Source organism: Balaenoptera physalus, assembly GCF_965194825.1.
Source record: "Balaenoptera physalus genome assembly, chromosome: 15".
Lineage (NCBI taxonomy): Eukaryota > Metazoa > Chordata > Mammalia > Artiodactyla > Balaenopteridae > Balaenoptera > Balaenoptera physalus.
This window is the reverse complement of record NC_138894.1, coordinates 15944973-15963711: the sequence shown is the minus strand read 5'-3', so window position 1 is coordinate 15963711 and position 18739 is coordinate 15944973. Positions and strand designations below refer to the sequence as shown.

The window sequence follows — 18739 nt, the reverse complement described above, 5'->3', positions numbered from 1 at the left end:
TTAGAGAACATGATCTGTGTGATGTGCCAACTGCTGTTGTTATGACCTCATTTAGAACTAGCAAGCAGTGTAGAAAGAAAAAAAAAAAACCAAAAAACCCACATAGTTGGAAGCAATACCAGCTGCAATGCCTGAGTGACTTCATGCTTTGCTTACCTAAGCAGTGGGTTGTAAAGTTGATGACAACCTGTGCAGGTTGTGCTGGTCTTAAGGATGGTGGAGGCAGTAAGAGTCAGTACTCTTGAGTAAGAGCCGTGTGTGACGTAGGCATAAAAGATAATCATGAGGGCCTTCCCTGGTGGCACAGTGGTTAAGAATCCGCTTGCCAGTGCAGGGGACATGGGTTTGAGCCCTGGTCCGGGAAGATCCCACATGCTGTGGAGCAACGAAGCCCGTGAGCCACAACTACTGAGCCCATGTGCCACAACTACTGAAGCCTGCGCACCTAGAGCCAGTGCTCCACAACAAGAGAAACCACCGCAATGAGAAGCCCACGCACTGCAACGAAGAGTAGCCCCCGCTCGCCGCAACTAGAGAAAGCCTGCGCGCAGCAACAAATACCCAACACAGCCAAAAAAAAAAAAAAAGAAAAAAAAGACAATTACGAACCTAGAAAGACTTAGATTCATACAAGGTTAATATTATTGATGCGAAGTGTTGGAATAAAAGAATATAGGTCACTAAATGCTATGCTTCTCAGTAAGAAAAGGATCCTATAGCAATCTAAAGAGGGGAGGGAAAAGTCTATTTAAATTTAAATCTATCTGATTACCCATATGAAATGCCATTTTTAAGTCAAAACTAAGACACTTTCTGAGATATTGAACAGCTGATTACAGTTCAGTTATACAGTTCCTATTTAATTTCCCAGGAACATAATCTTAAATTGCAACTAGTGGGATTTGGGAATGCTCAGGCAAGGGGTTTGCAATGAGTGTTGAAGATTGCTTGACATAGTAATGAAGATGATATAGAAAAATATCCCAAGCTAAGGACAGTAGCATAAGTAAAATAATGGAGAGAACAGTGAATACAGTATGCTACCTTTTGTATAAGAAAAGGAAACAAAGTGCATATTATTTATTTGTATAAATGCTTAAAGTTTCTGTGTACTCATAAGAACCTAATATCAGGGTTGGCTATTTGGAGTCAAGTATGTGGTCTGGGTGGACGGGGGATGGGGGTGGAGGGAAGACTTGACTCCCTCCACCCCCTATCCCCCATCTTTAAGGTTCAAGAGAGAATTTAGTGGGTAGTAGACTAGGGTGGCATTAGATCAAACAAAACCTCGAATGTTTTACTACAAGGTTTGTACTTTAGTTTCTGGGTAGTGGAAAGCCACCACAGAATTTTAAATATACGCCTGACATAATAAAGTCTTCATGGAAGGGGTAAGAATTTGCTCTGTAACCTGAAATGCAAGTACTATTATACTCTTTTGTGTTCCAAAATCAAATCAAATTTGCTTCATTCCCCCATTTGTCAGAGTTGCAAAAACCCAGTTTCGTTCCAGATGAAGGTGTTGGGGAGGAGTTCTCCCCACCCTCCCAATTCCATTAGGATCATAGAAGAGTCTGGAAGCTTATGGATGTCCTAAAGAGAAATCACTCAGCCTGTGACCCAGACTTTGCTGTTTCTCCCTATCCTGGAGCAGGACCAGCTACATAATTTGCAGGACTCAGTGCAAAATGAAAATACAGAGCCCCTTGTTCAAAAATCGTTGACAATTTCAAGATGGCGACAGCAGAGCATTAGACCCAGTGTGGGGCCCTTCTGTGTGTGAGTGCACAGACCCATCTCAGACGCATGAAGCTGGCCCTGCCCTGAGGGCAGGCAATCTCACGTGGGCTACACTACTTTGCGAAACTAAGCTCCAGGAGTCTCCACTGGAGTAAGATCTGAGGCCAAAAGGATTAAAGTAGTGCACAAAGGGTGCCCCTTAGAATGCTCCCCAAACTTTAGTGTGCACATAAATCACATGGATAGTGCTAAGATGCAGATCCTGACTCTGGGGTAGGTCTGGGGTAGCTCTTGAAATTCTGCATTTTTGCAAACTCGCACGTGCTACTGGTTCTGTTGGTCTGTAGACGACATTTTGATCCACAAAGTATTACCCCATAACCTTAGATGTACCTCATCTTCAACCCTCAGACTCTCCTCCTGACTCTCCATGAGTTCAAGCTTGGTGTCCAATCTTTTATGTCACAAAACCTCAGCTGCTAAGGGCAGGGAAGGAGGTAAATATCCCCTTCTGTCTATAACCTAGAAGACAAGTGGTACTTGAATTTCCTGATCGGGGTACCTGGACTGGTCTATTTTATAAGGATAATGCAGATGTCAGCATGAGGCATGGAAAAAAAATCATGAAGAGATGAGAGGCAGCTGTAATTAGGCAAGAGTTAATAAGGTCCTGAATTGGGCTTCCTTGGGGATTAGAATGGAAGCAGTCAGAAGAGGCTTTTCAAAGGTCAACTCAGCTGGCTGAGGAAGCCAACAGGATGCTAGCTGAAGAGGGAGAGGGAGGGAATGGAGGTGACTCCAGCGTTTTGAGCCTGGATGTGCTTAAAATGATGAAGATGCCACTAACCCAGGGGGGCAGAAAGAGCAGCAGGTTTGGGGGGACATGAGTTCAGTTTAGTCACACTAAGTTTTAGGGGCTGTACGTCCTTATATCTAGGAGAAATCTTAGGCATGTAAGCAAGAAGAAATCAGAACAAAATGGTAAAATAAATACAATAATGGGTAGCAAAGGAGTATGGATGTAAAGTACAAAGTTTTTAAAAATAAGAATGTGAGGACACATGTTCAGTGAGTGGAAGAAATCTGAAATAACGAGTGGGGAACCTGTTTGGGTAGTGTAGGCCAGTGCTACTAAGAAGTCCTAGGTGAAATAAAAACCTTTGCTCATAAGCAGGTATGTAGCACTTTCTTCTATCACAAACTGTGGGGAATCTTTCAGAAAATCTTTGTTTGAAGCTTCCTGGAAAGCTGATTCGGTCCCTGCCATATCTGTTCTGTCATTAAATATAGAATCTGAAACACTGGAGTTACTTATCTGATACCTTTTATGAGCACTGCTTGTGCACAAAATAGTCGTCTGTGTTCTCTTTTAATGTGGTCAAATGAATATATTTTGGTATGTAAATTTCTTTTCTTAGTTCTAAAAACAATTTGCAAACAATTTTACAGAAAAAAAATAATATGTATAAAACAACTTGCTACAGCTTTTTGGATCTTTCTTCAATCCTTATTAGCGTACTACACATGATTAATATGTTCCTTGTGGGATTGGCTGTGAATCATTGGTGTGTAAGTTGTTTAATGACCACATACTCCACCATCCCTTCTCATAACACCCTTTGCAATGTGACCTAGATGTTCTTCTTATCAAGGTATAGAGTCTATTGCCTCCCCTCTTGAATCTCTACTGGCTTATGACTGGCTTTGATCAAGAGATTGCAGTTTCTGCTCTTGCCCCCTTGCAGTGCTGCCACCATCCTGTGAAGAAGCTTGACCTACCCTCCTTGCTATGAGAGAGTATGTAGAGAGAAAGGCCTACCCTTCGGCCAGCACCAAACTCCAGCCAGGTGAATGAAGCCGTCTAAGACCATCCAGCCCCAGTCGAGTGGCCAGATGACTACAATCACAAGAGTGTCCCCAGGTCAGGCCAGCTAAAACACCATGCAGCTAAATTCAGACCAAATTGCTAACCCACAGAAGTGTGAGCAAATAAAATGGTTGTTTTAAGCCACTAAATTTTAGGGAATTCCCTGGCAGTCCAGTGGTTAGGACTGCACTTTCACTGTTGAGGGAGTGGGTTCAATCCCTGGTTGGGGAACTAAGATCCCATGAGCTGCATGGTGTGGCCAAAAGAAAAAAAAAGCCACTAAATTGTAGGTAGTTTGTAGGGCATAATAGATAACTGATATAATTTGGTATATTATATTTGCATTCTAATTTTGGAATTATTATTTTGATATAATTTTTTATGTATTTGACCAAGTTGCAAGACAATTTAAAATGGTTATATGCAATTCTATTGTATTCCTTTACCGCAGTTTACTTAAACTTTTCCCAGTAATTGGACATTTGGTTTGTATACAACTTTCCATTTTTGTGGATAATACTGTTCTAAACATGTTTTTACAAGTGCTCTCTAAATTTTTTCCGTGTTATTTTCTTAGGAAATTTTTTTTTTACCAAAAGTGGAATTGGTGGGTGAAATGATGTCAAGTATTAATTCTCATTACATATTGCCTGACTGTTTTCCAAAAGATTGTTATCAATTTACAGTGGAGCCAGCAATATATCTGTCTCTCCATACCCAGCTATCAAACTTTCTAAAAATTTAGCATTTTTTGCTTATTTTTAATTTTTTGGCTGTGCTGCGTGGCTTGTGGAATCGTAGTTCTGCAACCAGGTACTGAACCTGGGCCATGGCAGTGAAAGCGCCGAGTCCTAACCAGTGGACTGCCAGGGACTTCCCAGCAATTTTTAAATTAAGATGTAGCATATATACAGCAAAGTATGCAAATCTTAACTATATGTCTTGATTAATATTTACAAAGAGAGAGAGAGAGAGAGAGAGGGAGGGAGATAGATAGACATAAATAGAGAGATAGACAGAATCCATGTAGTCACCCCCAGATGAAGATTTGGAATGTTTTCGGCTCCCCAGATATTTCTCTTGTGCTCCTTTCCAGTCAATACCACCCCCAGAGGTAACCACTATTCTGGTTTCCATCACTCTTTCCATCTACTCTTGAACTTCATATAAATAGAACCATGCAGATTGTATTCTCCTGTGTCTGCCTTCTTTTGCTCATTATTATATCTGTGAAATTCATCCATGCTCTTGTTGTGTATGGCAGTGGCTCATTCTTTTTTATTGGTAATATTATCCCTTGAGGATGCCACAATTTCCTTATCCATTCTTCCTTTGGTGGACATTTCAGTAATTTCAGTTTGGTGCTATTAAATAAAGTTTTTTAAACTTTTTTTCACTTATTTTAATAGCTCAATAGTTGTGTGTTGATACTTTAGAAGTGTTTCAATATTAATTTCTTTGATTACTATTGGAGTATAACAGAGGAGGGACTAGAGATGAGTCTGAATGAGTGAGCAGGGGCTAGATTATGAAGGACCTTGTGAGACATGCTGAGGAACTTGAACTCTGTGGCATGGACAGAGGGAAGCCATTGAGGGATCTGAAGCAAGAGAGGGAACTTATCAAGCTTGCATTTTAGAAAAATGACTTTGGCAGTAGGGAGGAGAATGGATGGTTTGAGGAAAACCCTGCAGGTAGATTTCTAGGCAGAAGACTATGGCAATAGCACAGGTGAGAAATGAGCTGGGCCTGAACTAACACAGGAGCAACAAAACTTAGTGTGTGTTGATATTTGGGGGATGAGGAATTAGGAAGATCTAACTGCTGGGTAACTAGGGTGGCCATAGATGCATTGACTAAGACAAGGAATGCAGATGGGGAGCAGGAGGAGATAGCACCATAGGAAAGCTAATGAGTTTATTTTGTATTTGTTGAATTTGAGATATTTGTGGAATGTCCAGGTGGAGAGGACTATTTGTCAATTGGATGCATAGGTCTAGAAGTCTGGAAGTGGTCCTGCTACAGGCGGAGATTTGGGAGATCACCAGCACATAGGTAGAAGAAGAGATAAGGTAGATAAGGTTAGTTAGAATAGTCATTGAGGTGGAGGGGGTGGGCAATGAGAAGCCAAAGAAGAAGCCTGAAGAAGAGAGGACCAAGATAAATGGGAAAGCTGTGGCTCTTAGAAGTCTGGGGGTTAAAACTTTCAGAAAGAGAGTGTCTCAGAGAGGTAGGTGAGATAAGGACTGCATAATAACCTCTGGATTTGGAAACTAGATCATTGGTGAGCTTGCCACAGCAGTTTCAAAGGAGTGATAGGAGTGGGTGCCAGATTGCTGCGAGTTGAGAAAATGGGTGGCAGTAATTAGACTTTCCTTTGGAAAATTTAGTTGCAGGTAAAAAGAAAGATGACATTATCAAGGCCAAGGTCAGTTTTCTTTTTTAATTAACAGAGATCTGAGCATGTTCATAGGCTATCAAGAGCAAGAGATTGAACAAGCATGAGAGGGAGGCAATAACTGATGGAACAGGATACTGGAGTTGGGACTAGGAGATGGGGATTATATGTAGACATAGACGGATTGGATAGGAAGAGAGCCATCTCATCCTTTGAGATGGAAGGAAGGGCACTAAGACTCTCTCCCCCAAAACACTCAATCATCAATTTGAGAGGACACCATCTTGCTTGGTTGTGCGGTTTGCCCCAGAGGCTTTCAGCAACATAGGTGTAGGTGGAATGTTGGATTCTCTTACAGTCAATCACTATGATAATATCTAGTTTTTCAATATTTTAAGTAATGGCAAAAGTAATTTTTATTAGTTCCTTTTTTCTTAAAAAAATATATTACTAATACATTTGAATGCCTGATCTCATTTCCCTCCCTTTTTTCTTTGAGGTAACCACTGTCCTGAAGTGGCAATATGTCATTCCCAAACAGCCAGTGCATTTTCATTAAGTATGTAGTATCCATAACTAAAATACAACATTGTTTTGTATGTTTTAAGGCTTTTAATAAATTGGTATCACACTGTACTTATCATTCTGCAACTTGCTTCTTTTACTCATTATTAGATTTTTTAGATTTATCCATATTGATCCATATGAATGAAATTAGCTCTGATTATTTAGCTGCTGTATGATTTTTCTTTGTAAAAAATGCTACTATTTATGAATTCTCTAGTTTTGTTTCAAGTGTTTCATTATTACAAAAAATGAACATGTGCAAGATTTTCTTTATGATGATGATTTCCACACGAAAAGAGTGTGTATTCTATGTTTTGTTAGGTAATGTTTTATTAATGTCAATTAGATCAAGTCACTTAATAGTATTGTTGAACTCTTGTGTCTTTACTGACTTTTTGCCTGCTTGTTTTATCAACTACTGAGAGAAAGATATTAAACTCTTCAAACATGATTGTGGATTTGTCTATGTCTTCATTTAGTTCTGCAGTTTTTGCTTAGTGTATTTTGAAACTTTTTTATTAGGTGTGTACATATTATAATGTTCATGTCTTATTGATGAATTGACCCTTTTATCATGAAAATGTCCCATTTAATTTTCTATTCATACTCTTTGTTTTGTGTCTATTTTGTCCGATATTAACATTGCCATTTCAGATTTATTATGATTAATGTTTGCATGGTATATTTTATCCATCCTTTTACTTTCAACCTATGTGTGTATTTAAATGTGAAGTACGTATGTTGTAAACAGCATTTAATTAGATCTTGATTTTTAAATCCAATCTGATAGCCTCTGCTTTTTAATTGGAGTACTTAATCTATTTATATTTAAAATAATTTATATAAGTTTTAGAGACAGACTGTTGGGGTTCAAATCTCAGCTAGTCCACTTAAAGTCAGTATGACCTTGATGATGTTACCTAACCGTTTTTCCCTTTTTCTTTTTCCCTTCCTTCTTTCCCTCCCTCCCTCCTTTCTTTCTTTCTTTCTTTCTTTCTCTCTCTCTTTCTTTCCCTTTCTTTCTTTCTCTTTCTTCCTTTCTTTCTTTCTTTCTTTCTTTCTTTCTTTCTTTCTTTCTTTCTTTCTTTCTTTCTTTCTTTCTTTCTTCTTTCTGTTTCTTCATCTGTAAAATAGGATGATAGGATGAATAGTGGTACCTACCTGTTGGATTTTTATTGGAATATTATACATCATTAATACATATAAAGTGCTCAGAACTGTGTCTGGTACACAGTAACAATAAATGTTAGCTAAAATCTGGATTTGACATTTTGTTTCATAGGGATTTAAAGTTTTGTTTTAATATCTAAAATAGCTGTAAAAGACACCTCACAAAAATAATCAATTCCAAGTGATTTATATTTCAATCTCATCCAACAATTATGCAAAAATTTATGTTGAAATTTGGCTAGTCAATTTTCATCTTCCCTAATGACAATCAATTGTTCCTGCAAGCTAATCAGAATATGCTACATTTACATTTTAAATAAATGTGTTCAAAACCCACTAGAGTGCTTTAGAAACTTTTAAATAGGTTAGAAAATCCTGTGTAAAAGTTTTTACCTTTTTAAAATTAACTCTGGAGATAGAGTTTTTAAAAAATAATTGATAGACTTTATTTTTAGAACAGTTTTAGGTTTAGAGAAACATATATCTTCTTTATCCAACTCCTTCCTCCCCAGTTTCCTTTATTACTAACATCTTGCATTAGTGTGATGCATTTGTTAACAATTGATACATGAATATTGATACATTATTATTAAATAAGGCCATAGTTTACATTAGGGTTCATTCTTTGTGTTGTATGATTCTATGTGCTTTGAAAAATGTATAATGTAATGTATCCATTACAGTATCATACAGAGTAGTTTCACTGTCCTGACATTTCTCTGTGCTCCTCCTGTTCATCCTTCCCTCTTTTCCCGAGAATCCTGATTTTTTACTGTCTCTATTTTTCCTTTTCTAGAATGCTGTATAGTTGGGATCATACAGCATGCAGGCTTTTCAGACTGGCTTCTTCCACTTAGAAATATGCATTTAAGGTTACTCCATGTCTTCTCATGGCTTCATAGCTCATTACTTTTCATGAGGAAAAATACTCTATTGTATAAATATACCACAGTTTGTTTATATATATACCTATTGAAGGACATCTTGGTTGCTTCCAAGTGTTTACAGGTATGAATAAGGTTGCTATAAACACGTGTACAAGTTTTGATGTGAATTTGTTTTTAACTCATTAGGTAAATATCAAGGAGTGCAACTGCTGGATTGTATGGTAAGAGTATGTTTTGTTTTGTAAGAAACTGCCGAACTGTCTTCCAAAGTGGCTATACAGTCATTGAGCTCCATAGAGACAGTGCCCAGGCAAGTGAGAGCCAGACGGGCACTGGGCGACTCTGTGCCTCGCTGAGGAAAAATACTTAAACATGGGCAAAGGAGATCCTTAGAAGCCGAGAGGCAAAATGTCATCATATGCATTCTTTGTAAAACTTGCTAGGAGGAGCACAAGAAGAAGCACTCAGATATTTTAGGCAACTTCTCAGAGTTTTCTAACAAGTGCTCAGAGAGGTGGAAGACCACGTCTGCTAAAGAGAAAGGAAAATTCAAAGACATGGTAAAGGCAGACAAGGCCTGTTATGAAAGAAAAATGAAAACTTATATCCCTCCTAAAGGGAAACAAAAAAAGAAGTTCAAGGATCCCAATGCACCTAAGAGGTCTCCTTCAGCCTTTTTCTTGTTCTGTCCTGAGTATCGTCCAAAAATCAAAGGAGAACATCCTGGCCTATCCATTGGTGATGTTGCAAAAAAACTGGGAGAGATGTGGAGTAACACTGCTGCAGATGAAAAGCAGCTTTATGAGAAGAAGGTTCCTAAGCTGAAGGAAAAGTACAGAAAGTATATTGCTGCATAAGGAGCTAAAGGGAAGCCTGATGCAGCAAAAAAGGGAATCGTCAAGGCTGAGAAAAGAAAGAAAAAGAAGGAAGAAGAGGAAGATGAGGATGAAGAGGAAGAAGAAGATGATGAATAAGTTGGTTCTAGTGCAGTTTTTTTTTCTTGTCCATAAAGTATTTAACCCCCCCGTACACAACTCACCCCTTTTAAAGAAAAAAATTGAAATGTAAGGCTGTGTATGATTTGTTTTTGAACTGTACAGTGCCTTTTTTTGTACAGTTAACACACTACTGAATGTGTATTTAGATAGCTGTGTCCTGGTCGTACTTTCCACAGCCACTAACCTTGCCTGGTACGGTATGGGGGTTGTAAATTGGCATGGAAATTTAAAGCAGGTTCTTGTTGGTGCACAGCACAAATTAGTTATATATGGGGATGGTAGTTTTTTCATCTTCAGTTGTCTCTGATGCAGCTTATATGAAACAATTGTTGTTTTGTTAACTGAATACCAGTCCATAATTGCAAAAGAAAGAAAAAAAGTTGCAGCTCTTTTGTTGACATTCTGAATGCTTCTAAGTAAATACAATTTTTTACTAGGAAAAAGCAAACAAAAACAAAACAAAACAAAAACCCTACAAAGTGACTGTACCATTTTGTATTCCCACCCCCAATGAGTTCCTGTTGTTCTACAACTTCGTCAGCATTTGGTGTTGTCAATGTTTTGATTTTAGCCAATCTAATGGGTGTGTAGTGGTATCTCATTGGTTTTAATGTGAAATTCCCTTATGACATATAATGGTGAGCATATTTTCATATGCTTATTTGATATATGTATGTCTTTCTGGTGAGGTGTCTGCTTGATCTTTTGCCCATTTTACAATTGGGTTGTCTTTTTATTGTTGAGCTTTAAGAGTTCTTTGTATATTTTGGATATATGTCATTTATCAAGTATGTGTCCTGCAAATATTTTCCCCTAGTCTTTGACTTGTCTTTTCATTCACTTAGTGTCTTTCTCTGACCAGAAGTTTTTAATTTTTTTGAAGTTCAACTTCACAGATTTTTCTTTCATGGATTGTGCTGATTTTTTCTTCTGTTATCTTCTAGAAGTTTTATAGTTTGCATTTTACCTTTAGACTTATGATCCTTTTTGAGTTAATTTTTGTGAAAGATGTAAGGTATATGCCCAGATTCTTTTTTTTCCATGTGGATGTCCAGTTGTTCCAGCATTATTTGTTGAAAAGACTATCCTTTTTCCATTGAATTGTCTTTGCTCCTTTGTCAAAGATCAGTTGACTATATTGTGTGATTCTACTTCTGCGCTATTTCTTTTCATTGACCTATTTATCTATTCTTTTGCCAAATATCATACTGTCTTGATTACTGTAGCTTTACCATAAGTCTTAAAGTTTTGTAGTGTCAGTTTTCCAACTTTGTTCTTTTTTTGGCCACATGCAGCTTGCGGGATCTTAGTTCTCCAGCCAGGGGTAGAACCCAGGCCCCTGCAGTGAAAGTGCCAAATCCTAACCACTGGACCACCAGGGAATTCCCTGTTCTTCTTTTCAATATTGTGTTGGCTATTTCTGAGTCTTTTGCCTCTCTAAACATTAGAATCTGTCAACATCCATAAAATAACTTGGGATTTTGATTGTGATTGCATTGATTTCAAGTATGAAAAACTGACATCTTAATAATATTGATCTCCTTTCCACAATTCTTTTATAAGAGTTTTGTAGTTTTCTTTAAATAGCTCTGTTCATATTCTGTTAGATTTATACTTAAGTATGTCCTTCTGAGGGGCGGAGGGTGCTAATGTAAATGGTGTAATTTTTAAATTTTAAAATTCCAATTGGTTATTGCTGGCACATACCAAAGCAATTGACTGTTTTTTGGAAGTGTAACTGATTTACAATATTGTGTTAGTTTCATGTGTACAGCAAAGTGATTCAGTTATATATATTTTTTCAGATTCTATTCCATCATAGGTTATTACAAGATATTGAATATAATTCCCTGTGTTATACAGTGAATCCTTACTGCTTATCTGTTTTATGTATAGTAGTTTGTATCTGTTAATTCTATACTCCTAATTTGTCCCTCCTTTCCTCTCCATTTTGGTAACCATAAGTTTGTTTTCTATGTCTCTGAGTCTGTTTCTGTTTTGCATATAGATTCATTTGTATTATTTTTTAGATTCAACATATAAGTAATATCATATAGTATTTATCTTTCTCTGACTTACTTCATTAAATATAATATTCTCTAGGTCCATCTATGTTGCTGCAAATGGCAATATTTCATTCTTTTTTATGGCTGAGTAATATTCCATTGTGTATATATATACACACATATGTATATATATACATATGTATATACATATATATGTATATATGTGTGTGTGTATGTGTATACATATATATATATATATATATATATATATATATACACACACACACACACACATATACATACCACATCTTCTTTATCCATTCATCTGTTGATGGACATTTAGGGTGCTTCCATGTCTTGGTTATTGTAAATAGTGCTGCTATGAATAATGGGGTGCAAGTATCTTTTTGAATTAGAGTTTTTGTTTTATGTTTTTCTGGATATATACTCAGGAGTGGGATTGCTGGATCATATGGTAACTCTATTTTTAGTTTTTTAAGGAACTTCCATACCATTTTCCATAGTGGCTGCACCAATTTACATTCCCACTAACAATGTAGGAGGGCTCCCTTTTCTCCACACCCTCTCCAGAATTTATTATTTATAGACTTTTTGATGAAAGCCATTCTGACCAGTGTGAGGTGATACCACATTGTGCTTTTGATTTTCATTTCTCAAATAATTAGTGATATTGAAAGCACATTTTCAAGTGCTTTTTGGCCATCTGTATGTTTTCTTTGGAGAAATGCCTATTTAGGTCTTCTGTCCATTTTTAAATTAAGTTGTTTGTTTTTGTGATATTGAGTTGTATGAGCTGTTTGTATATTTTGGATATTAACCCTTTGGATATTAACCCTTTGTCAGTCACATCGTTTGTAATCCCTGTCTATAGGTTATTTTTTTGTTTTGTTAATGGTTTCCTTTGCTGTGCAAAGCAATTGACTTTTGTATGTTAACCTTATGTTTGGCAACCTTGCTATAATTTCTTATTAGTTCCAGGAATTTTGGACTTCGTTGTTGTTGTTGCTACTGTGTCAATTCTTTGAGATTTTCTACAGAGATAGTCATATCATTTTCATGAACAAAGTTTTATTTCTTCCTTCTTGGCCTGTATACTTTTTATTTACTCTTCTTGCCTTATTGCTTTAACAAGGACTTTTAGTACAATTTGAATAGGAGTGGTGAGAGGAGACATCCCTGCCTAGTTCCTGATCTTAGAGGGAAAGAGTCTAGCTTTCCACCAGTAAGTATGATGTTAGCTACAGGTTTATTATACATATTCTTTATCAAGCTTAGGAAGTTCCTCTCTATTCCTAGTTTGCTGAGTTTTTTTTATAAATGGGTGTTGGATTTTGTTGAGTGTTCTTTCTGCATTTGATCATATGATGTTTCTTCTTTAGTGTGCTGATGTGGTAGATTATATTGATTGATTTTCAAATATTGAACAAGCTCTGCATACGTGGAGTAATAAATCCCACTTGGCCATAGTGTATACATTTTAAAAATACATTTTTGGATTCTATTTGTTAACATTTTATTGAGGATTTTTGCACCATTATTCATGAGAGATATCACTGTGTAGTTTTTTTTTCCCTTCTTGTAATATATTTCTCTGGTTTTGGTAATTGGTTAGGGTAATGCTGGCCTCACAGAATGAGTTAGGAAGTATTCCCTCTATTTCTATTTTCTGGAAGAGATTATAGAGAATTGGTATAATTTCTTCCTTAGATATTTGATAAAATTCACCAGGGAAACAATCTAGACCTGGTGCATTCTGTTTTGCAAGTTTATTAAGTATTGATTCAATTTCTTTAATAGATTTAGGCCTACTCATATTGCCTATTCCTCCTTGTGTGAGTTTTGGTAGATTGTGTATTTCAAGAAATTGGTCCATTTCATTCAAGTTATCAAATTTGTGGGCACAGAGTTGTTCATAACATTCCTTTACTATTCTTTTAATGTTCATGGTATCAGTAGTGATGGCCCCTCTTCACTTTTGAGATTAGTAATTTGTGCCTTATCTTTTTTTCTTGGTTATCCTGACTAGGGGTTTATCAATTTCACTGATCTTTTCAAAGAACCAGCTTTTTGGTTTCACTGATTTTTTTTCTTGTTGATTTCCTGTTTTCAATTTCATTGTTTTCTGTTCTAATATTTATTAATAGTTCAAAAAATTTTTATTACTAATTTTATTACTATTTACTAGTTTCCTAAGGTAATTAGATTATTAATTTTAGACCTTTCTTCTTTTCCAATATATGCCTTTAGTGGTATAAAATTCTCTCTAAGCACTGCTCTCACTGTATCCTACAAATTTTGATAAGTTATATTCTCATTTTAATTTTTTTAAAAATAATTTTTAATTTCTCTTGAAACTTCTTCTTCGACTCCTTTGTTATTTAGAAATATGTTATTTAACTACCAAAGATGTTGGGATTTTCCAGTTGTCTTTCTGTTATTGATTTCTAGTTTACTTCCACTGTCATTTGAGAGCATATGCTATATGATTTCTGTTCTTTTAATTTGTTAAGGTATATTTTATGAGTAAGTATGTGGTCTTTCTTGGTTAATGTTCCATGTGAGCTTGAGAGGAATGTGTATCCTATTTTTGTTGGATGAAGTATTCTATAAGTACCAATGAGATCCAGTTGGTTGATGGTGCTGTTTAGTTCAACTATGTAATTGCTGATTTTATGCCCGCTGTAACTCTCCAATACTAATAAAGTGGTGTTGAAGTCTCCAAATATAATAGTGGATTCATGTATTTCTCCTTGCGGTTTTACCAGTTTCTGCCTCATGTATTTTGATGCTCTGTTGTTAGGTGCATACACATTAAGGATTGTTATGTTTTCTTGGAGAAGTGACCTCTTTATCATTGTGTAATGCCCCTTGTTATCTCTGATAATTTTCCTTGCACTGAAGTCTGCTTTGTGTGAAATTCATGCGTCACATCAGCTTTCTTTTGACTAGTGCTATCATGGTATATTGTTCTCCATATCTTTACTTTTAATCTGTATCTTTATATTTTAAATGGGGTTCTTTTCAACAGCATATAGTTGCGTCTTGCATTTTTATCCATTCTGACAGTCTCTGTCTTTTAATTGTTGTATTTAGACCATTCACATTTAATTATTGATATAGTTGGATTAATATCTACCATATTTTAAGTGTTTTCTATTTGTTGCCCTTATTCTTTGTTTCTTTTTTGTCTTCCACTCTTTCTGCCTTCTCTAGTTTTAATTGGGCATTCTATATGATTCCATTTTTTCTCCTCTCTTGGCATATCAATTATACTTCTTTAAAAATATTTTAAAGTGGTTTCCCTAGGGCTTGCAATCTACATTTACTACTAATTCACTATAATGCTTCATGGGTAGTGCAAGTACTTTATAACAGAGTATTATCAATGCCTCCTTCCCATTTCTTATAACATTGCTGTTATTCATTTCACTTATTCATAAACTATAATCACTGAAAGCATGGGTTGCGTTAGTTAGAACTGAATTGCACAGTAAAAATGTCACATTTTGCAGTAATTCTTCTCATAAAGTTATTTATAACAATCTGCCATTTCATATTTTATTAGTGTTTGTGTTCTTAAACATGTGTGTTTGTCCAACAGGATTACTTTTAAAGACAAGTTGTAAGATGGAAGAGAAAGAGTCTGATCGAGTTTACGATGAAGAGTTTCAATCTTTTGAAGCATCTCATTGTACCTGGGGACAATGGACTCTGATAATCCAAGTTGTTCTATTCCTTTGTGCATGTCTGTACTAAACAGCTTACAAAGTAAGCAGTGTCTCCCACAAATTGCAAAGATACTTAACTTCAAATCCCAGTCATTTGAAAAGTAAGGGGGCTGATTATTTTAAGTGGCTATTGGAATCTTGAAACAGAGTAACCACTGTTAAAAAAAATAAAGTCACAAACAAATGGGATCTAATTAAACTTAAAAGCTTTTTCACAGCAAAAGAAACCATGAACAAAATGAAAAGACAACTACAGACTGGGAGAAAATATTTGCAAACGATGTTATCAACAAGGGATTAATTTTCAAAGTATACAAAATAGCTCATACAGTTTAATAAAAAACAAAAACAAAACAAAACAAAAAAATCAAACAACCCAATCAAAAAATGGGCAGAAGACCTAACTAGACGTTTCTCCAAAGAAGACATATAGATGGCCAATAAGCACCTGAAAAGATGATCAATATTGCTAATTATTAGAGAAATGCAAATCAAAACTACAGTGAGGTATCACCTCACACTGGTCAGAATGGTCATCATTAAAAAGTCTACAAATAATAAATGCTGGAGAGGGTGTGGAGAAAAAGAATCATCCTACACTGTTGGTGGAAATGAAAATAGGTGCAGCCGCTATGGAGAATAGTATGGAGGTTCCTTAAAAAACTATACAGTTACAATATGATCTTGCAATCCCACTTCTGGATATATATCTGAAGAAAACTTGAATTCAAAAAGATACATGCACCCCGATGTTCATAGTGGCACTATTTACAATAGTCAAGCATGGAAGCAACATATATGTCCATAGACAGATGAATGGATAAAGAAGATGTGGTATATATACACAATGGAATACTACTCAGCCATAAAAAAGAATGAAATAATGCCATTTGCAGCAACATGGATGGACATAGAGATTACCATATTAAGTGAAGTAAATCAGACACAGAAAGACAAATATCATATGATATCACTTATAAGTGGAATCTAAAAAAATGATACAAATGAACTTATTTATGAAACAGAAATAGACTCACAGATATAGAAAACAAACTTATAGTTACCAAAGGGGATAGAAAATTTGGGGTTAACATATACACACTACTATGTATAAAATAGATAAACAACAAGGACCTACTGTACACCACAGGGAACTATATTCAATATTTTGTAATAACCTATAATGGAAAAGAACCTGAAAAAGTATATATATATAAATATGAATCACTTTGCTGTACAATTGAAACTAACACAACACTGAAAATTAACTATACTTCAGTAAAAACATAGGAAAGAAAAAAAAGTCACAATTGGTGAAAAAGCTCAGAAAGCATGTTATTTAGTAGCATTTATTTATTGTCCAGAAAAGGAAAAATCACCCAGCAGTATAATCAGTCAACATATTAGGGACACATAACATTAGACCAACAAAGTTTTGTGTGATAGACTGAACAACAATTGTTTTTCTATCCAGGTTGATGAGTCAACATATTTTACCAATAAATGTTGTAGCATAACATTGGTAAGATTTGTAAAAAATGGTGAAAATTGAGAACATTTTCTTCTTCTTCTGCAAGGAGCTCCCTAAACAAGTCAAGGCCAAGATACATTTAATATTTTGTCTTTGTATCTGGAATCAAAACATCTGACCTGGAAGAACTGTGTGGGCATCTGTACTGAATGGGCCCACCAAAGGTTGTCCCCAGGAGAGGCTTTGCCTCTAAAGAACAAAGAAAATTCTGACTTCATTCACAACATATTGTTTTTTCCACAGTGAGGTGCTGGTGTCAAAGCCTATTAAAGAAGAAATTTTAAAAGTCTACATGATGTGACAAAAACAGTCAACTTTATTAAAAAGTGGCCAATACAATTGAGAATATTTTATAAACTGCATGGACACATGGATAAAGAGCACATAAATCTGCTACAAACAGAAATATAGTGGTTTAGCAGAGAAAGAATTCTCAGTAGGTGTTTGGGCTAAAAGATGAATCATAAAACCTTGGAGAAAACATTTTAACTTCAAGAGGCAAGGTTCTTGGATTTAGAAAAAATGGAATCTTTTGACAAATTATGTTGCAAAGGGAAATACTGATGTGTTTCCACTGTTGATTAGGTTTGAAGGTGAAGAAGGGTCTCTGCAAACCTCACATCTTATTGAAAACCTCCTGGAAGAACCACAGAATCACACTGAATCACACTCCCTGTATACACAAGTGATAACTTAGGCAACTGACATAACCTGAACCTGCTGCTCAGCCTGAGAACTGTGCCTTTTGGAGAAGAGAAGGACTTTTTGAGATGCAGTCTAATTGTATACTCAAGATGAGGTTAATAAGTTCTGGATTCCTCTGAAAAAGTAGGATCCTGCTATTTATGGAAAAACAATGAACAGTTTGCTGACGTGTTTAACTTTTCTTAAATGTGTAAATAAGTTTTTTTCTTATTTAACAAGCATCAGAAATTGTCTCATTTCAGTTGAAAATGAAATCTGTGGAGGAGAGATTGGTTCAAGATGGCAGAGTAGAAGGACGTGTGCTCACACCCTCTTGAGAGACCACTGGAACCACAACTAACTGCTGAACAATCATCAACAGAAAGACACTGGAACTCACCAAAAAAGATACCCAACATCCAAAGACAAGGAGAAGCTGCAGTGAGATGGTAGGGGAGCACAATCAAGATAAAATCAAATCTCATAACCACTTGGTGGGTGACTCACAAACTGGAGAACAATTATATCAGAAGTCCGCCCACTGGATTGAAGGTTCTGAGCCCCACGTCAGGCTTCCCACCTTGGGGTCCAGCAATGGGAGGAGGAATCCCCAAAGAATTGGACTTTGAAGGCCAGTGGGATTTGATTGCAAGACTTTGACAGGACTGGGGGGGAAACAGAGACCCCACTCTTGGAGGGCACACACAAAATAATGTGCGCATCAGGACCCAGGGGGAAGGAGCAGTGACCCCGAGGAGATTGAACCACACCTACCTGCTAGTGTTGGAGGGTCTCCTGCAGAGGCAGGGAGCAGCAGTGGCTCACCACGGGGACAAGGACACTGGCAGCAGAAGTTCTGGGAAGTACTCATTGGCGTGAGGTCTCCCAGAGTCCGCCATTAGCCCCACCAAAGAGACTGTAGCCTCCAGTGCTGGGTGGACACAAGCCAAACAGCCAATAAGGAGGAAACACAGCCACACCCATCAGGAGATAAGCGGCTTAAAGTTTTACTGAGCTCTACCCACCACCAGTCCCTCCCATCAGGAAGCTTGCACAAGCCTCTTAGATAGCCTCATCCACCAGAGGGCAGACAGCAGAAGCAAGAAGAGCTACAATCCTGCAGCCCGCAGAACAAAAACCAC

At 36.5% G+C, this 18739-nt stretch overlaps 1 pseudogene across 1 annotated transcript; it reads left to right on the top strand.

The window, feature by feature from the left end:
* Positions 1-6: 6 nt before the first annotated feature.
* LOC309643809 (high mobility group protein B1 pseudogene) lies at positions 7-14123 on the top strand (annotated as a pseudogene). Its single transcript has one exon. The product of its transcript is annotated as a high mobility group protein B1 pseudogene (transcript).
* Positions 14124-18739: the final 4616 nt, after the last annotated feature.